Source organism: Gossypium arboreum, chromosome 13 (assembly GCF_025698485.1).
Source record: "Gossypium arboreum isolate Shixiya-1 chromosome 13, ASM2569848v2, whole genome shotgun sequence".
Lineage (NCBI taxonomy): Eukaryota > Viridiplantae > Streptophyta > Magnoliopsida > Malvales > Malvaceae > Gossypium > Gossypium arboreum.
The window spans coordinates 16,812,776-16,832,869 of NC_069082.1; positions in this window are offsets into that span (position 1 = coordinate 16,812,776).

Below are 20,094 nucleotides of genomic sequence, written 5' to 3' on the forward strand. Positions count from 1 at the left end.
TAAACCAAACATGGAGCAAGAATTCCTTCCTTCTTCCTTAGAATTTTCGGCCAAAAGAAAATGAAAAGGATGAACAAATTTTTTTTTCTCTTTTCTTCAACTCACGGCAATGGGGGGGGGATCACACACCTTCTTTCCTTTTTTTTTCATTTCTTTATTACCCATACACCTTATTTTATTTATTCCAACATAAACCACTTACACAACATGTTTTATGACATGTTTTGCCCATCCCCCTTTGTCATGGCGGCCACTAGGCTTTAATCTAGGAAATTTGACATGCAAGCCCATCATTTTCACATCATGCATTAATAGGCCACTTTACATTTGCCTAGCACATTTCTAAATTTTCTCACATAAGTCCTATTTGGTAAAATTCACTTACAATTAACAAAATTCAAACATGAATTTTTCACACATGCATATGTACATATAATGAGCATCAACTATGACGGCTAATTATTTTTATGACTCGGTTTAGTGGTCCCGAGACCACTTTCCGACTAGGGTCAATTTAGGGCTGTCACATTAGCTATGCTACATACCTTGACTGAATTGGCAGTTTTACTGTAACCTATAGGTATAGCAGATTACCATATTGCACCGTACCACATGTACATTAGCTACGCTACGTACTATTATTTGATCTGGTAGTTCAGACTGCATGTTTATACAGCGGTTTACCGTATTGCACAGTACAGTTGATACGCTAGATTCTGCATAATATATGAGACTGGAAGGTTATCTGCATACTGTTAGCCCTAATATCCAGAAGGTCGAGGGTTGTTCCAATACCCAGAGGGTCATGGACAATTCTCATAGCCATCGTTACCGGGCAACATGAAATGACATCAGTTGGAGTGTAGGGTTGGATGGTTCTTATGAGGTCCTGAGTTGAGTTATTGGTGGGACGAGCTTAAAGCTATTATGAGGAGTGATGGGGGACAGAGAAGTGTATTGGCTAGATGGGTGGGAATTTTATAACTCATTTGCATTCATATACATTTGATTGATCTGTTCGACTGAATTGAAACTTTTGAATGGTTGAGAATTACTGATATTGTGACTGAATGTGTTACTGTTCAACTGAAAGGCACTTGTGCCTACGTGAATTCTGTAGATTCTGTGTGCAACTATTTGACTGAACTGTTATTGTGACTGTGTATGAGTCTGATTGTTCTATGGTATATTGATTTTGGGAAAATATGCTCAATTGTCATTTGTCGGTAACTTTGCTTTCCATATATTGATCGGTTCTGAATAGTGCTATAATTTAGTTCTGCTTCACAACTGAAGCTGGACTGCATCAAGTCTTTCTATTTCTGTCGCTATTTTCGCTTCTATAGTTTAACTGGTTTGATATCACATTGAGCTCGAGTAGCTCACCCCTTCTTTTGTGTCCCATTTTAGGTGCATTTCGAAGTTCTGGAAGCTAGATTTGGTATGCAAAATTCTCGGACAGTCTCACAAACAAATAAATTATCAGTGCTGTTTTCCATTACGATTTTGTTATTTGGTTAACTTTGAACTATAAGGCTTTATAATTCTGTGGTATAGTTTCCATTTTAGATTTTCATTTGTACGTTTGTTTCGGGTTTTATATTGAGTCTTATTGTAAATTTTATTAACTGATTATTAATTGGTTTTAAAGAGTTTTGGTTCACTAAGATGAGTTGTTTTGTAAAATTTTCCTATGATCACTTCAGTGATCAATGTAGCATCCTAGATTCGGTCTATGTAACACCCCAAACCTGGCCCAGATGTTATGGCCGGATCCGACGTGTCACATTGAAGTTTTTAAGAAAACCCATGCCTTTTTCAATGTCCTTCTTAGTGTTTTAAAAGATAGTCTTTGCTAAGTTAATAAAGTGAATGGAAGCTGTGCACCAGGTAGGTATCCAAAACAGAGGAGGTGAGCCATAAAGGCTGCTTAAGTACGAAGCTCTTGTTTGGATCCAATCCTAGACATGCCCACAACCATTGCCACACTTTGGTGCTAGGTTAGGTTTTGAGAAAAAAGAGTTGGAATTCATTTAAGTAGATATTTTTGATAAACCAATTAATTGTATCCTTGCGTTATTTTGAAAACAATTATCATTTTGGAAACGCGCCTAGGTCTAACTCATATTGTTATCGAAAAATATAGGTATAAGATAAAATAATCCCTAAAAATAATTAAAATGGCCTTACTACAACCCAAAACCAAATAATAATATTAATAAGATAAAACTTATAAAGAAATAAATCGGCTACTTATTGCAATTAAAAGAAAGAAAGCTTGATGAGTGTGGCCATCTCAAGTCCTTGCAGCTCCAAACCATCTAAGCTTAGGGATTACGAGCAGTTAGAAACGGGGTGAGTTTACGAAAACTCGTGTGTAATCCCAACAAAAAAAAACAAAGTGAATAACACGTTGTCAAGACAATCTGGGCCAAAGCCCTATTCAAGAATAATCTGATCTGGGCCTTAGCCCTTAAACAGTAGCAATATAGGCCTAAGCCCTAATTCAGTCCCGACATATACTGGGCCGAAGCCTTTTCATAAATCATATCATTGGGCCGAAGCCTTTACTGTAAGAGGTATGGGTCATAGGCCCATTTCAATATCACATGTAATATCAATAAATGTATGCAAGCCCATTTGGGGAGACTACTCAACCCACCATCCGCTACTCTCCACCCGTACCAACCAACACACCATGTGGGGAATAACTCAACCGACCCAACCAAACTCTCCACTGGCAGCATAGCTGCTTTATCATATAACTGGAGGCCTAGCCTCTTTTAATAACTGGGGTAAAGCCCTTTTTGATAAACTTGGGCAAAGCCCATTTCGGTAAACTAGGGCATAGCCCTTTTAGCACTTCCTCCATTTATAAAACCCAACCCATGCAACATGTCATGTATGCAGAATGTCATGCCCATATTTGAATCAAACAATCATAGTCAAGTCATTCATATCACCAACATATATTCACAATCTAATCCATCAACCACACAGTCCAAGTCAGTCACTTGCCCACAAGGGCAAAATAGTCATTTTTCATATTATAAGGGTATTTTCGTAATTTTACCAAAAATCAGGGTTTTCCATGTTCATTACAATTGTCAATATTTCCGAGTGTTTATACAATTATCTTTAACCCACTTATCAAATTCGAGCTTTTGGGCCTAAAACCTCTAATGGGCTATACGAATGCTGATTTAGCCCACTAAGCCTGCTTAACCCAGATTTTACAACAATACTAACCATGTTAACATGCAACTTTTCCAAATTCCATTTTCTATCAATTTTACCCAAATGGGCCCAAAAGCCCATTTGGCCCAATTCTTGCCCATTGAGGCCTAACTTACCATCGTGCACAAAATTGAGTTCTTACCTGTTCCATCGATTCGAACACCGATCTTATCGTATTTATCACATCTATACCCACACGAAACATTACAAGTTCCCGAAATACCAGTATTTTAGCATTTTGGCTTCTCAGCAGATATTAATCTAAGCTACTACGAGGGTTAATACACACCTGTTATGGGTTGAAGTTGAAACGTTTCCATAATCAATCACCTACGATAACCACCACCTGTCACTCAAACTTAACTAATCCAATATCAATATATGTAAATCCTAAACACATCAGTCATACGGAACATAAGGGCATATTCGTCATTTTACCATACAAGGGTATTACGGTCACTTTACCCTATAGGGGCTTTACGGTCTTTTTACCTATTAGGGGTATTTTAGTCATTTCTTCCTACAAGGGTGTTTTGGTAAATCTACAAACCAAGGGTATTTTAGTAATTTTGTAAACCAATGGTATTTCTATAATTTTTTTAAAAAAGTTAAGGGTATTTCTGTAATTTTGTAGATCAGGGGTATTTTTGTAATTTTACAAATTGAGGGTATTTTGGTAATTTCACAAACCAGTGGTATTTCGGTAATTTTACAAACTAGGGGTATTTTGGTAATTTTACAAACTAGGGGTATTTTGGTAATTCTATCCTACAGGGGTATTTCAGTAATTTCACAATCGAGGGTAAAACGATAATTTTGTAAACTGCGGGTAAAATGGTAATTTTGTAAATCAAGAGTAAAACAGTAATTCTGTAAATCAATGGTAAAATGGTAATTCTATAAATCGAGGGTAAAATGATAATTTTGTAAATCAAGGGTGAAATGGTAATTCTATAAATTGAGGGTAAAATGGTAATTCTACAAATTGAGGGCATTTTAGTAATTTGGTAAACTAAAGTATTCTAAACAGGGATAACAATACGAATGGGCCTAAGGCCTATTCTCGACCCAAATGGGCCCACACGCTCGTGTGGCCTTTTTAGCCCAAATCTAGCCACAAATATGAGATTCACCTAACCTAGTCCAATATTTACTACACAATCAAACAACTTATCCAATTGGGCCCGTAGGCCCATTAGGCCCACCTGACCCCTTTCGGCCCATCGCGGCCCGAAGTAGCTATCCTAAAGCTAAAGTAGCGAGAAAATACACACCTGATTGGCGACTGGAGTTAATCCACGCTCCGAGCACTCTTAGCCGACGCCCAACCCAAACGAGCACGCCATACAGCGAAAGGGATCAGCCAAGAAATGTACCTTTACTCTTATGTTAGCTTCCTGATGTGGGATTGTAACACCCCTAACTCGTGACCGACGCCGGTGTCGGACACGAGGGGTTAACGAGACAAATCCTCTTAAAGTACCGACCAATTTGGCATTTCTGGACAGGCTGGAAAACTGCGTCACCGTCGCCTTAAAAATCATATCTCGAGTTCCAAAACTCGGAAACTGGTTTCGTAAATTTTCCCTGAATTTAGACTCATATACCCATCCATGGATTTATTTTTAGAATTTTTGGTTGGGCCAATTGGTACAGTTTATTAGTTAAAGTCACCCATGTTACAGGGATCGACTGCTCTGACCTCCGCGCGTTACAACTTGAATATCTTTCTGTACAGGGCTTTAATACTGGTGCCGTTTGTTTCTAATGAAACTAGACTCAAAATGGAATCTGTACATATAAGGCATGACTCCTAATTATTTCTGGATAGTTTATGGTAAATTTTAAAAGTCGCGACAGGGGACCCAGAAATCGTTCTGGCCCTGTCTCACGAGAACTTTAATATCTCCCAGTATACTGCTCATATGGTCATTTCGTTTCGTCCATATAAAAATAGATTCATCAAGGACCAGTTCCATAATTTACTCACTATTTAATTCTACTTCTACTATTTTTAGTGATTTTTCAATCTCATCTCACTGCTGCTGTCCGCAACAGTTACTGCAGTAGACTATGCCAATTTCATGAATTTTTCCTTGGCCTTAATCATCCATCATACATGACACAAATTATGGCCACCTTAACAAAATTTGAGTTTCTAAGACTCGTGGCTATAGGTTCTAGCATCCCACTCGACGACCACATAGGCCATTTTCACATGGCTTAAAGTTTACAACCCACAATTCGACAAAATATAATAGCCTATACATGCCAAATGTTCTTCAACAACAAAAACAATACCACAAGATTTCAGCCGGTGTGATGACTTCAACGCGGTTCCGAGCACGCAACAACAACGAGTCCAAGAGACCTAAAATGGGTGACAAGAAAACACCGAGTGAGTTTACAACTCAGTAAGTCATAAGCATTCGTCAATCCACCGATAAAGTTACTACTACATGTACAACAAATGAGGCTAGGTACTCATCCATATCGAATCTATACCATAATACCTCGGACCTTTCGGTCCAATCTCGCACCAATTCATACATCCACATTTCATATTCTACACAACAAGATAATCAAGCATTTTACACATTAACTCATTTTCCAGCACAACCATACAATTTCAATCATCACATAGATTTAAGGCTTACCAAATTCAACCCCAAGCATGAACGTATTACCTATTCGTCATGAGCTCAAGGTACTTACCGATCCGCTGTCCATACTCACTCGATGGAGACACACCCTCCATATAATTGTTCGATTGGAGATATTTATATATATATATAGAGTACGCACACACAGTGCTTAATACTCGATTTCGCACACTTAGTGCCATGCGATTTAAGCCCGCACACACGGTGCCATGCCCTTCGAGCTCGCACACTTAGTGCCATATATTTCCAGCATGCACACTTAGTGCCATATATTTCCAGCACGCACACTTAGTGCCAATCTCGTCACCGTATACACACGTATTGCCCGCACACTTAGTGCCGAAAGCAAACTTTCTACACATTTCACTATTTCTTTTACATTCAACAATTGTCATCACTCCATACACATACATTTTCATTTATATATATATATCATCCCATTAAACACAATTGCATAAATTTTACAATCATTTAAGCAATATCAAATACGTGCTTAATGACTTACCTCGTGTTGGGTAAAATAGTTCCAAGTCGGCTACTCGATGACCTTCGTCTTTCCCTTGCTTGATTCTCCTTCTTTAACTCCTTGAGCTTAATCAATAAATCACTAGTTTAACCATCTTGCTAAACATTCATAATTCAACTACACATGCATATGTATGCTTGTATATTCGGCAACCATTCTTACTAATCGCCCATTTGGTCGATTATACACCTAACCGAATATGCACCAAAAACTTGATTCAACATTACCTACATACTCACTTTAATGGCGAATATATATATATGTACAATGTCAACTAACATCTTTTAATCACCTAATTTCATCTCATGAACATTTAATCAAATTTTCCCAATCTAGCATATATTTTCACATCCATTTGTAACATCATGTACAACACATATACACATATATCAAAACACAAATTTTTACCTATCATGCAACAAGCATAGATCGCACTTATGAGCATGCCATGGCGAATACATCCCACACCATCCCCTTTCAATTTTTGGTCATGGTTAAACAAAGAAAACTCCATGTCTTACTCAAGAATGCTAAAAGAAATTTCAAGAGTAGTCAATCCATCATTACATGTATCATCAACAAGCTTCACATTTAGCATGCAATGGCTTTAACACAATATCAACCTTGGCCAAATACCATTTCCATGGCATAACAAGGATTTGAACCATGGGCTAACATGAACATCAAGTTAGCAACTAAAACATGCATGAATCTCATGACACAACCTCAAACATACCTTAATCTTGACACAAGTATGACCAAATCTCCTTCTAGTTCTCTTCTAAACCAAGCATGAAGCAAAAATCCTTCCTTTTTCCCTTAGTATTTTCAGCCAAGATTTTGAGAATGGATGAACAATTTTTTTCCTTTCTTTTCCTCTACTCACGGCAACAAAGGGGGGCATCCATGCTCATTTTTTTCATGTCTTTATTTTTTTCTACATAATCCACTAACTAAACATGTTGGAAACATGTTCCCTTGCCCATATTCTTGTCATGGCGGCCACTCACCTTAGGAAGTGGGTTATTTGACATGCAAGGACAACTATTTTCCCACATGTATTAATAGGCCACCTTACAATTGCCTAGCACATTTCTAAATTTTCTCACATAAGTCCTATTTGATAAAAATTCACTTACTATTAACAAAATCCAAACACGAAATTTTCACACATGCATATATACATATAATGAGTATCAATTATGATGGTTAATTATTATTATGACTCGGTTTGGTGGTCCCGAAACCACTTTCCGACTAGGGTCGATTTAGGGATGTCACAGGGATCCCTCCAACATCAGAGTTTAAATTCAACACCAACTCTTGCCGCCCCCTGCTAGCAAAATAAATGCTCCTTGCTTGCCATGGGATTCGAACCCATGCCTCCCCTCGATGCTCCACATGCTACTTGCCACTAAACCACAAGGCTTTTTGTGTCATATTTTATCCCCAATTAATTATAAGGTCTAAAGGCCAAGGTCCAGGTTCCCTAAAAAAAACCCAAAATAAATTGCAAGAGCCAAGGCTTGAACCCAGGCTCCCATACAATCTTAATGACACCACAACCACTAGACTACATGCTTCCTTGTGTCATTTATTTACCACAATAATTTCAAAGGCCCTCTGTAACACCCCGTACCCAAGTCCGTTACCGGAATCGAACACGAGGTGCACACAAACTTAACTTAGTTAACTTCACAGTCCATTTAGAAATTTCCAGACAAGCTGATTACTGCATCACTGTCGCCTTAAAAATCATATCTTGAGTTTCAAAGCTCGAAAATCAGTTTCATAATTTTTCCCTGAAACTCGACTCATATTTCCATATACATATTTTTTTCTAGAATTTTTGGTCGGGCCAATTAGTACAGTTTATTAGTTAAAGTCTCCCCTTTTAAAGGGTTCAACTACACTGACCTTCATGCGTTACAAATTGGATATCTGCCTGTACAGGGCGTCAATACTGATGTCATTTCTTTCTATAGAAACTAGACTCAAATAGGAATCTATACATATATGGCATGACTCCTAATCATATCTGGTTAATTTACAATGAATTTCCAAAGTCGTAACAAGGATTCCAGAAACCGTTCTGGCCCTATTCCACGAAAACCCAAATATCTCTTAACATATAACTCATATGACCGTTTCGTTTCTTACATATGAAAGTAGATTCATCAAGGTTCATTTAAATAATTTATTCACTATTTAATTCCATTCCTAAAATTTTTAGTGATTTTGCAAATCCACACCACTGCTACTGACAGCATCTGTTTCCAAGGTAAACTTTACCTATTTGTGGTTTCCATGGACCAACTATAGTTTTGTCATACATAAGTCCACATATAGTCATATTTAGCCATTCCAATGGCTGATCATTTGCCCAACACTTCTATTCCAGTCCATAATCACATCATGAAACCATACATAAATACATAAACACAAATGGTCTAATGCCACACTCCACTTTTACGAGCCATTTTCGCATGGCTTTACACACATACATCACAAAACGTGCTTGAAAAACAGAAAAAGGGTAGTCCTATACATGCCATTTCAAAATCCAACCAAAATATATACCGAAAGGGACTTTGATAGTGTGGGAGACTTGACTTCCGAAATCCGAGTCCGATAGTGACGAGCCAAAATCTATAGACAGAGAAATAGAGAAGCGGAGTAAGCAATTTATGCTTAGTAAGTTAGAGCAAGGGATTCCAGCACAACAAAAGCATAACACTCATATAGCTAACGGATAATTTCATATGCACAAATTCTCAATATCATACTTATTTCACATTCCAACCCCTATATTCATACATAAGGGTTCATCTTAGCCAAATGCCAAAGCTCATTACTCGATTGAGCGAATATTATTCAAGGAATCAACTATTCCAAAGCACATACGAACATACCTCGTTGCTGGAATTTTCAAGCATATTAGCTGAAATTTTACAGCAGGTTCATTCATTCTTGAATCACGTATCTTGAGTTTAACCGGATATGGCTACACATTCAAATGCCTTGGGACATAGCCCGATTCTGATAACTAACACGAATGCCTTCGGGACTTAACCCGATTTAGTAGCTCGCTCGAAAGCCTTCGGATTTTAGTCCGGATTTAGTAACTCGCACGTATGCCGTCGGATCTTAGTCCGGATTTAGTCACTTAGCACAAAGCCTTGGGACTTAGCCGGATATCATTCGAATAACCATGTACATTTATCAATAAATCATAACACATTCATATTTCATTTTCATTAGCAAAATTCAAACACAAGTCACTTATCACATTTGCAATTTTGGCTCAATAGCCACACACAAAGAGCATGGTTTTAATTTGCTTTAAACATGATCTAATCAATTCAGAATTTAAGCTCTATTACTCAAGAATTTACATAGGATGTCGTCGAACGATTTCAATGGCTATTCGACCACTTTTTCCTTCCCTTTGTCGGATCTAGTTCCCCTTTGCTCTTGACCTTAATTTAACAAATAAATTGATTTAATCATTTGAGCATCGAAAGAGGAATACAAGGTACTTAGCCAATATATATACTCGTTAGGCATCAAAGTCGCATGTATACGAAATCATGAATCGAACTCAACACATTAGTTAATATTCCTCTTAGCCGAATTTTCTAAGCCAAGAATAGGCATCAATATGCTTGCCTCTAACCGAATGCATGCACTGTAACACCCCGAACCCGAGACCATCGCCGGTGTCGGACACGAGGGGTTAACAAGCCAAGTTCACTTGTTTTGCCCATCCATTTGACATTTTCAGTCAAGCTGGAAAACTGTGTCACCGTCGCCTTAAAAATCATATCTCGAGTTTCAAAACTCGAAAACTGGTTTCGTAAATTTTCCCTAAATTTATACTCATATATCCATCCATGGATTTATTTCTAGAATTTTTGGTTCGGCCAATTGATACAGTTTATTAGTTAAAGTCACCCATGTTACAGGGATCGACTGCTCTGACCTTCGCGTGGTATAACTTGAATATCTCTCTGTACAGGGCTTTAATGCTGGTGCCGTTTGTTTCTAATGAAACTAGACTCAAAATGGAATCTGTACATATAAGGTATGTCTCCTAATTCTTTTTGGATAATTTATAGTGAATTTTTAAAGTTTCGACAGGGAACCCAGAAACCATTCTGGCCCTGTCTCACAATAGCTTTAATATCTCTTAACATGTAACTCCTATGACCATTTCGTTTCTTCCATATGAAAATAGACTCATCAAGGTTCATTTACATAGCTTATTCACTATTTAATTCCATTCCTACGAATTTTGGTGATTTTTCACATTCACGTCACTGCAGCTGGCAGCATCTGTTTTTAAGGTAGGTCTTACCTATTTGGTAGTCTCCATGAACCAACTAGTCTTGCCATACATAGGTTCATATATGATCATTTTAACCATGCCAATGGCTGATCATATGACCAACATTCCCATTTCCAAGCCATAGCCACATCATGACACCAAATATAAACATACAACCACAATTATTCTAAGTTCATGTTTCCTTTTGAGCCATTTTCGCATGGCCGTACATACTTACATCACAACATATTTAACAAACAAGGGGTAGTCCTATACATGCCATCTCAAGTTCAACCAAAATTTATACCAAAATGGAGGATTGATAGTGTGGATGACTTGACTTCAACGATCCCAAATCCGATTGCTTGACGAAATCTAGAAAAGCGAGAGCCAAAGCAACGGGTAAGCATTTTTTATGCTTAGTAAGTCTCAAGGAATATAATCAACTCTAATTACAGCAATACATTCACATAGCCAAATGCATCATTTCATTAATACACATTCTTACTTCACACTTCATCATTATATAATTTCACAAAATATCAATCAATTCAATAACTGAAATTCATTAGTCGATTGAGCGAATGTTGCTCAAACATGTCGACTTTCAATGCACATATAACGTACCTTATCCTTTGGGCTTTTCGAGTGTACTAATTGAATTCATTACAGCAACCAACACTCACCTCCAGCCCAAGATTCTTGAATATAACCGGATATAATCACGTGCACAAATGCCTTGGTCTTAGCCGGATAGAATATCTCGCACGAATGCCTTGGTCTTAGCCCGGATGTAGCCACTAGCACAATTGCCTTGGTCTTAACCGGATATAATTTCCAGCATAATTGTCTTCGGATTTAGCCGGATATCATTCAATTTCCCATGAACACATACATCAATTATCATTGGACATACATAATTCATTTTCGTTACTAAGGCTCAAACGCAATTATAGTCACAAGCATATTCGCCTTGGGACTTAGCCGGGTAGAATTCAAATACTCATGCATACATAATCAATAATCAAAACACATCCATACTTTATTTCACATAATTCAAGTAGGGTCACTTCTTGAGGACTTACCTCGGATGTTGTCGAACGGCTTTTTCGGCTATTCGATCACCTTTTCCTTCCCCTTGTCCAATTGTGGCCCTCTTAGCTCTTGAGCTAATTCAAACAAATTCAATTTATTAAAACCTCATTGTGCTAGCTTATGGTCGAATATGACAAGGAGTTTAAATGGTCATATGGCCACCCTTTAGCTTGAATACACAATGGTCATGCACATTTTATACTACATCAAGCAATTCAATACAATTTATTCGAGCATCAAGGAAATGCTAAGGCCTTCAATAGGCTACCCAAGGCCGAATATTCATGTACATGTTGAGGTCAATTTTCCTCACAAAAACAGCATGCAATTTACTAATTAATGCTTTGCACATTGTATTTAAAACTTATAATATAGCATCAAGCACTTATATGTGTGCTAAGCGAATTGTGCTTGCAATTTCTCAAGCATTCTTCACATCTTCTTCTTTAAACCAATATATTCATCACTTAGTTCATAACCAAAACATAATGTGCAATCATATATATGCATATATGAGCATGGCAATTTCAAGGTGTCCATAGCCATCCAAAACACAAATTTTAACTAACATGCAAGAAGCATGAATCATGCTCAAGAATGCATCATGGCGAATATGACAATCATGCTCCTTTTCAACTTCAATCATGATAAAACAAAAAAAGCTCAAAATCTTACTCATGAGTAGAAAATCCATCATTGCATGCATCATCATCAAGCTTCACACTTAGCATGCAATGGCTTTATCACCATAACAACTTTGGCCAAATGCCATTTCCATGGCATAACAAAGATTTGAGCCATGGCTAACATGCACATCAAATTAGCAACCAAAACATGCATGAAACTCCCAACACAACCTCATACATACCTTACTCTTGATGCAAATTTAGCCAAATCACCTTCTAGATCTCTTCTAAACAAAGGAAATGAAGCAAAATCCCTTCTTCCTCTTAGTATTTTTGGCCAAAAGGAGAGAGCAAGCATGAACAAATTTTTTTGTTTTGTTTTCTTTTCTTCTTGGTTGCACGGCAATGGGGTATGCTACTCTCTCACACATTTTTTTTTTTCATTCTTTTCTTACCCATGCCTATTTGTTTACTATTTCTCCTAATGCCCAACAAAACATGTTTCATGACATGTTTAACCCATATCTCTTTGTCATGGCCGGCCATCACTTGTAAAAAGGGGGAATTTGACATGCAAGTCCATTATTTTGCATGCATGCTTTAATTAGTCATCACCCCTTTCCCTATCGTATTTTCAAAGTTCACTACTAAGTCCTTTCTAGTGGAATTCACCTTTATAACACTAAATCAATCATCAAAAAATGTCATACATGAATACTCACATATTATAGGCATCGAAATAAATTTTAAGTTATTGTTATGCCTCGGTTTTGTGGTCCCGAAACCACATTCCGGCTAGGGTCTATTTTGGGCTGTCACAACTCCCCCCTCTTAAGGAATTTTCGTCCCGAAAATCTTACCGTAAATAGGTTTGGATATCGTTCTTTCATAGAGTTCTCGGTCTCCCAAGTAGCTTCTTCTATCCGTGCTTGAGCCATAACACTTTCACTAGCGGAACCCGCTTGTTTCATAACTCTTTCACTTCTCGTGATAGGATACGAATCGGTTCTTCCTCATAACTCATATTAGCTTGAATTTCAATTTCGATGGACTAATCACGTGCGATGGATCGGATCTATAGCGTCAAGCATCGAAGCGTGAAAGACATCGTGAACCTTTTGAGTTCGGGGGCAAAATCAAGCGATATGCCACTGGACCGACTCGCTCGATATCTCATATGGTCCAATGAACCTCGGGCTCAACTTGCCCTTACGGTAGAACACGAGTATCTTTTTCCAAGGCGATACCTTGAGAAACACTTTATCACCCACGATACTCGATATCCTTACGCTTCGGATCCGCGTCACGACTTCGACGATCGGAGGCTATCTTGAGACTTTCACGGATTACTTTCACTTTGCATTCAGCATCCCTAATCAAATCCACCCGAAAATCTTACTTTCACCGAGCTCGGTCCAAAACAATGGCTTACGGCATTTACGACCGTACAAGGCCTCGTAGGGTGCCATCTTAATACTTGATTGAAAGTTGTTGTTGTAAGCGAATTCAATCAACGGCAAATACCGTTCCCATGAACCACTAAACTCGAGGACGCAACATCTTAACATATCCTCAAGTATCCGAATTATCCGCTCGGATTGACCATCGGTTTGGGGGTGAAAGGCGGTCTTTGAAATGCAACTTGGTACCCAAAGCTTCTTGCAACTTTTCCAAAATCGCGAGGTAAATCTCGGATCTCTATCCGACACGATAGAAATAGGCACCCGTGTAATCTCACAATCTGAGAAAGCGTACAATTCCGCTAATTTGTCCATTGAAAATCCGTGCGTCACGGGGACAAAGTGGGCCGACTTAGTCAATCGATCTACCACGACCCAAACCGCATCCTTCTTACTTGCGACAATGGCGGTCCGGATACAAAGTCCATTATGACTCGATCCCATTTCCACTCGGGTATCGTGATTGGTGAAGTAATCTGAAGGCACCTGATGTTCCGCTTTCACTTGTTGACATATTAGACATCTCGAAACAAAGTCGGAGATGTATCGCTTCATACCATGCCACCAAAACCGACGTTTCAATTCATTGTACATCTTCGTACTCCCCGGGTGGATTGCCATTCGGCTACAATGGGCTTCATTCAGAATTATCGAAATGAGTTCCGAATTCTTTGGGACACACAGACGACCTTTGAACCTCAAACAATCGTCATCGTCGATTTGAAACTCCGAGTCCTTGTTCAGAACACACGCAGCCCGTTTTGCAACCAACTCGTCATCGACTTTCTGGGCTTCTCGAATTTGGTGTGTCAATAATGGTTTGGCTTTCAATTCAGCCACTAACACATTGTCGGATCGGACAGACAAGTGCACATTCATCGCTCGTAAAGTGAATAACGATTTACGACTCAAGGCATCCGCAACCACATTCGCCTTTCCGGGTGATAGTCAATGATCAGCTCATAATCCTTTAATGACTCAAGCCAACGTCTTTGTCGCAGATTTAAGTCTCTTTGGGTCATCAAATATTTGAGACTTTTGTGATCCGAGTATACATGGCACCTTTCACCAAATAAGTAATGTCGCCAAATCTTTAAAGCGAATACGATGGCTGCCAATTCGAGATCATGAGTCGGATAATTTTTCTCATGTGGCTTTAATTGCCTCGACGATAGGCCACAACTCGACCTTCTTGCATTAATACGCAACCTAACCCAAGTAGAGAGGCGTCGCTATAGATGACAAACTCCTTAGGGCTCGGGTTGCACTAGAATTGGGGCTTCATCAAATAAGTTTTGATTGATCGAAACTTTTTGGCATTTCTCATCCATTCGAACTTAACATCCTTTTGGAGTAAGCCGTCATCGGCGTGGCTATCGTTGAGAAGCCTTTACAAATCGTCGGTAATAACTAAGCAAGCCCCAAAAGCTCGAACCTCAAGTAATATTTCTGAGGCTTCCAATTAAGTATGGCTGAAATTTTATTTGGTCGACTCGAATACCCGATCTGAGATACCACATGACCCAAGAAGCTAACCTCTCTTAACCGAACTCACACTTGCTGAACTTAGCATATAATTGCTTATCCCGTAAAATTTGCAGCACTAACCGCGGTGTTCAGCATGTTCGGTCTCATTTCTTGAATAGACCAAGATGTCATCAATGAACACGACTACGAATCGATCCAAATATGGTCTAAAGATCCGATTCATTAAATCCATAAATCTGCAGGGCATTAGTGAGCCCAAGCGGCATCACTAGGAACTCATAGTGACCATATCTCGATTCAAGGCGGTCTTGGGTACGTCCGAATCTCGGATTCGCAATTGATAATAGCCCGATCTCAAATCTATTTTCGAGAACACCGAGGCTCCCTTCAGATTGATCGAACAAGTCATCAATACGTGGCAGCGGATATTTGTTCTTTATCGTCGCTTTATTAAGGCGACGATAGTCGATCTGCACGATCGCATGGTTCCATCCTTCTTCTTCACGAACAACACGGCGCACCCCAAGGCGAAAAACTCGGGCGAGCAAAACCTCTATCCACCAATTCTTGCAACCGAGCTTTCAACTCCTTTAATTCCGTTGGTGCCATACGATCACGGAGCTATCGAAATTGGAGTGGTACCGGTACCAATTCGATGCCAAATTCTATTTCCGAGCAGTGGTAAACCGGTAATTCTTTGGGAAAACATCCGGTATTCACAAACCACGAGCACGATTCGGGTTTCTTTTTCGATTCCTTGTCATCGAGCACGTCGCAAGGTACGCCGCCCTTTTCTTATATATTTACGGGCCAACATCACGATATTACGGTGGCAACCCTTTAAGTCCGTAGACTCAACCCGAATTATTTCATTATTCGCGCACCTCAAATCGATAGTCTTGCTTTTGCAATTTACAACCGCATCGTGCATGGTCAACCAATCCAAACCAAGAATAACGTCGAACTCATCGAGCGGCAAAAGCATCAAGTCCGCCGGAAAACAAGAACCTCGGAACACTAGGGGACTTTTCTTGCACACTTTGTTGACAAGCACGTAATGACCTAAGGGTTTGACACCGAATTACAAACTCATGAGACTCAATGGGCAAAGTCTTCTTGGATGCTAAGGTTTCACATATATATGAATGAGTAGAACCGGGGTCAATCAAAGCAATCACATTTGTATTGAAAAGAGTGAAAGTACCGGTAATAACATCCGAGAGGCAGCATCCTCGCGTGCGCGTATGGCATAAGTCCTAGCAGAGCACGAGCCTCGGATCGATGGTAGCATCTCTAGATCCTCTCGACCGCCACCGACATTGCCCATATTTCTAGGTGGCCTACCTCGGCGATGTTAGCACCGGGTTTGCACTCGACTTACATTACATTCATGCATCCTCGGGCAATCCTTCATAAAGTGGTCGGCCGATCCACACTTATAGCAGAGCGATCACGAAACCAACAGCTCCCGAATGCCATTTGCCACAATGTGGACACTCGCCCTCTCTCGCGATCATTTCCACCATGGCGATCAAGTGACTCGTGTGGTCACAGGGGTCGATCGCGTCCTCGTCTAGAAAAGCCGAAGCGCCTCTAGACCGGCTCGCATCATCTCGAAATCTCTTCGATGCTTGTTTAAGAGACTTTCGAGGACCTCTTTCGAATTCTCCAGTTCCCACATCAGCTTTTTGTTTCTCCTTTCTAAGCTCTTGACTTTACAAGCTCGCTCAACAAGTACTCGAACTCGTATCTCGAGAATGCCAACAAACATCCTTATATCATCATTCAGCCCATCCTCAAGCGTTTACACATAATAGCTTCGGACGAAATGCATTCTCGTGCGTACCGGCTAAGCCTCACAAACTTTCGTTCGTAGTCGGTAACGGACATAGAACCTTGCTTAAGATCAAGAAATTCCCTCCGCTTTTGGTCGATGAATCTCTGACTGATATACTTTTTTCGGAACTCGGTTTGAAAGAATTCCCAAGTCACTTGCTCTCTAGGCACCACAAGTCGAGTACTCCACCAATAGTAGGCGGACTCGCAGTAGCAAGGAGATGGTACACTTTAAGCACTCATCGGGTGTACAGGATAGCTCATCAAGCACCGGATAGTGTTATCTAACCAAAATTCAGCTCGCTTCGGCATCATCATCATCCGTAGCCTTAAATTCAGTGGCCCCATGTTTTGAATCCTATCGACCGGGGCTTACTTGACCTTATTTGGTCAGTCACCGGAGGTATTGTAGGTGTGGGGGTTGCATTTGTCGGGAATGGAGGTTGTGGAACAGCCGTGTTGGTTCGAATGTATTGATTAAACCATTCGTTCATCACACTATAAAAGGCTTGCCTAGCCTCGTCATTAGGATTGCTGGCCATAGGTTGAGAGTCCGGCGCTGTCCCTTGCACGGAGCAGGCGCCACACTCTCCACATCATCAGCTATCGCTCGGTTGGGATCGGGATCCATTGCTATAAACAAACACAAAGTCAAATTGTCAGAAATCATCACACTATCGATTCATCATTTAATGGCATGTATAGCTAGACCCCAAACACATCACGGTAGTCCTAGAATCGACTAAACCGTGGCTCTGATACCAATAAAATTGTAACACCCCGAACCCGAGACCATCGCCGGTGTCGGACACGAGGGGTTAACAAGCCAAGTTCACTTGTTTTGCCCATCCATTTGACATTTTCAGTCAAGCTGGAAAACTGCGTCACCGTCGCCTTAAAAATCATATCTCGAGTTTCAAAACTCGAAAACTGGTTTCGTAAATTTTCCCTGAATTTAGACTCATATATCCATCCATGGATTTATTTGTAGAATTTTTGGTTGGGCCAATTGGTACAGTTTATTAGTTAAAGTCACCCATGTTACAGGGATCGACTGCTCTGACCTTCGCGTGGTATAACTTGAATATCTCTCTGTACAGGGCTTTAATGCTGGTGCCGTTTATTTCTAATGAAACTAGACTCAAAATGGAATCTGTACATATAAGGTATGTCTCCTAATTCTTTTTGTATAATTTATAGTGAATTTTTAAAGTTGCGACAGGGAACCCAGAAACCATTCTGGCCCTGTCTCACAATAGCTTTAATATCTCTTAACATGTAACTCCTATGACCATTTTGTTTCTTCCATATGAAAATAGACTCATCAAGGTACATTTACATAGCTTATTCACTATTTAATTCCATTCCTACGAATTTTGGTGATTTTTCACATTCACGTCACTGCAGCTGGCAGCATCTGTTTTTAAGGTAGGTCTTACCTATTTGGTAGTCTCCATGAACCAACTAGTCTTGCCATACATAGGTTCATATATGATCATTTTAACCATACCAATGGCTGATCATATGACCAACATTCCCATTTCAAGCCATAGCCACATCATGACACCAAATATAAACATACAACCACAATTATTCTAAGTTCATGTTTCCTTTTGAGCCATTTTCGCATGGCCGTACATACTTACATCACAACATATTTAACAAACAAGGGTAGTCCTATACATGCCATCTCAAGTTCAACCAAAATTTATACCAAAATGGAGGCTTGATAGTGTGGATGACTTGACTTCAACGATCCCAAATCCGATTGCTTGACGAAATCTAGAAAAGCGAGAGCCAAAGCAACGGGGTAAGCATTTTTTATGCTTAGTAAGTCTCAAGGAATATAATCAACTCTAATTACAGCAATACATTCACATAGCCAAATGCATCATTTCATTAATACACATTCTTACTTCACACTTCATCATTATATAATTTCACAAAATATCAATCAATTCAATAACTGAAATTTATTAGTCGATTGAGCGAATGTTGCTCAAACATGTCGACTTTCAATGCACATATAACGTACCTTATCCTTTGGGCTTTTCGAGTGTACTAATTGAATTCATTACAGCAACCAACACTCACCTCCAGCCCAAGATTCTTGAATATAACCGGATATAATCACGTGCACAAATGCCTTGGTCTTAGCCGGATAGAATATCTCGCATACGAATGCCTTGGTCTTAGCCGGATGTAGCCACTAGCACAATTGCCTTGGTCTTAACCGGATATAATTTCCAGCATAATTGTCTTGAGTTTAGCCGGATATCATTCAATTTCCCATGAACACATACATCAATTATCATTGGACATACATAATTCATTTACGTTACTAAGGCTCAAACGCAATTATAGTCACAAGCATATTCGCCTTGGGACTTAGCCGGGTAGAATTCAAATACTCATGCATACATAATCAATAATCAATACACATCCATACTTTATTTCACATAATTCAAGTAGGGTCACTTCTTGAGGACTTACCTCGGATGTTGTCGAGCGGCTTTTTCGGCTATTCGATCACCTTTTCCTTCCCTTGTCCAATTGTGGCCCTCTTAGCTCTTGAGCTAATTCAAACAAATTCAATTTATTAAAACCTCATTGTGCTAGCTTATGGCGAATATGACAAGGAGTTTAAATGGTCATATGGCCACCCTTTAGCTTGAATACACAATGGTCATGCACATTTTATACTACATCAAGCAATTCAATACAATTTATTCGAGCATCAAGGAAATGCTAAGGCCTTCAATAGGCTACCCAAGGCGAATATTCATGTACATGTTGAGGTCAATTTTGCACTTAATACCTCACAAAACAGCATGCA